General features: G+C 36.9%; 1 non-coding gene across 1 annotated transcript; it reads right to left on the bottom strand.

Moving 5' to 3' along the window:
- Positions 1 to 286: 286 nt before the first annotated feature.
- Positions 287 to 390, bottom strand: LOC115288871. Its single transcript, XR_003907257.1, has one exon. It is a non-coding gene; the product is annotated as a small nucleolar RNA U13 (small nucleolar RNA).
- Positions 391 to 2,312: the final 1,922 nt, after the last annotated feature.

Raw genomic sequence — 2,312 nt, 5'->3', positions numbered from 1 at the left:
AGAATGAACTTCAGTTTTTTTTAAAAACAGAAGCAGGTATGAAAGAGGTCCAGAAAGATAGGTACCAAACTGATAACAGTGGCTATCCCTCGATTGCAAAATTATGAATAACTTAAGCTTTTTTTTTCTAGTTTCTAACTCATGAATCCACTGGCAGGAAGTCTAAAATGAGCATATGCCCCTTGTTTAATATAGGATAGAAAAGCCTCAAAAGTTATTTTAATTTTTAAAATCTGATTTTTATTTTTATTTTTCTTATTATTTATTTATTTGTTTGTTTTTTTCACATCAGACTGGTAATGTGCCGGCGTCGTAACAAGGTTCAAGGGTGGCACATGTCACACAATGGCGTGAACACCCAATCATCACGCTAATGAACTACAAAAGGATCTAAAATCTGATTTTTAAAATGATAAGCTGGTTGGACAATTGCATTAATGTTATTTATAGCTTATGCGATAATAGTTTAAGCCAACAAAACACTCTAGCCATATAAGCATTTGGTGAAGTCTTCAACCCCAGACACAGGGCTTTCAGGAAACTTTTTTGTGTCCTACTTGTAAATAGATATAAAAGAAAAAAATTTTAAATCCCAAATTTATGATTAATATAATTAGTATCCCTGAAATAAGAATCAGACATTGTTAAAAGAAAAAAAATTCAAAGGAAAAAACCCCACAGTTTTTGAAAATTAAATTATGATATGGCAAATTAAAAAAAAAACAGAATAAAAGGTAGGAACAAAAAAGGTAGGAATAAAAGTTGAGGAAATATCCCAGAAAGCAGAATAAAATAATATAGAGGGAATATAAAAAAATAAAGAAATTTAGAGATTCTATTCAGGAAGTCCAACATTCAAATAATGGTGTATTTCAAATGGTGGGAAAGGGGACAGAGAAATTACAAGAAGAGAGAAGACCCTATTGAAGAAACAACTTAAGAAAACCTCCCAGAAAGGTAAGGGTTTTCCAACTGAAAGAGTCTCCAAATGCCTTCCTCAAGGAATGAGACTTTACCCACACCAATAATACCATCCAACACTGGGAATAATGAGAAGCAAGTTTCCGGATGGAAAAGAGTAGGTTTCACAAAAAGGATCAAGTATAAGAATGGCTTCCAACTCTTCAACAGCAGCCCCAGAAGCTGGAAGGTAACTGATAAGTGTCTTCAAAATTCTGAAGGAAAATTATTTCCAAACTAGAATTCAGTACTACCAATTAATATGAGGAAAACAAAAAGATATTTTAAGATATGGGGGGTTGCAACTTTGCCCTCCCCCCTTCATTCTCTGGGGGAAACTGGAAGGATGTGCTCCACCAGGAAGCAAGAGTAAACCCAGAGAAAGGAAAGCAAGGGGTCAATGAGACAGGTGAGGTTAAAGAGCCAAAGTCACATTTTCCATTGTGGAAAGTCAAAGATAGAATAGAAACTGAGGGGCACCTGGCTGACTCAGTCAGAGTCATGAGTTTGAGCCCCACATTGGGTATTGAGATTACTGAAAATAATTTTTTAATGGAAAAAGAATGAAAACTGAAAACTAGGAGGTGGCAATAGAAGCATATTACTTAGACATATTGAGTTGAGTAAGAAAACAATCAGTGAAAATCAGTGGCCTCTGTGAGGAGGAAATTTAAATTTGGAGGTAGAGGTCAGTGTTTCTTACAATGTGTCTCAGAGAAATACTTGATTCAAGGAATCATGTCCATGCAGAACCTTGATAAGAATAAAAATTTTAAAATTCCTGCAGAAATGTCATTACTCACTGAAAGCACTTGTGTAAGGGAGTGGTGCTGATGTGACCCAAATACTGTATGTTGTTTCCTGACTTTATACAGAAATAGCACTCAAAGAATCTAGGAATAGTTGACATACATCCTAGGTGCCACTTCTCACAAATATCAGGTGTCTCGAAACAGCCTTTGGCAAGTGCCGGGTTGCAGTCAATCGATGCTTCAAACCCTGTCAAGAGCCTGAAGAGGTGATATTCCAGTTTGTTGATGGAGAGGCTTCCAATGGGCTTAGAAACTGGATATTTAAGACAGAACTATCCTTTTCTCATACCGTACTGAGGACTTCTGTGTACTCTTGCAGACTGTAGGTTAGCATACTTGTACATGGATGTGGGAGGAGGGGCGCATGCAAGTGTGCTTTTGAACACTTTTAGAGCTATACAGAAGCCCAGAAGTTTGTTGCAACTTAACAGAGCTCTCAACGTGTGAGCCACAAAGGCATTCCCAAGTCTCTGAGTATCCTCCTACTCAACAGTCATCTTACAGCTATTTTAGTGCTGAAGGACGTCTGTCATGACACTC

This window comes from Suricata suricatta, chromosome 3 (assembly GCF_006229205.1).
Source record: "Suricata suricatta isolate VVHF042 chromosome 3, meerkat_22Aug2017_6uvM2_HiC, whole genome shotgun sequence".
Classification (NCBI taxonomy): Eukaryota; Metazoa; Chordata; class Mammalia; order Carnivora; family Herpestidae; genus Suricata; species Suricata suricatta.
This window is presented reverse-complemented; position numbering and strand designations above follow the sequence as displayed.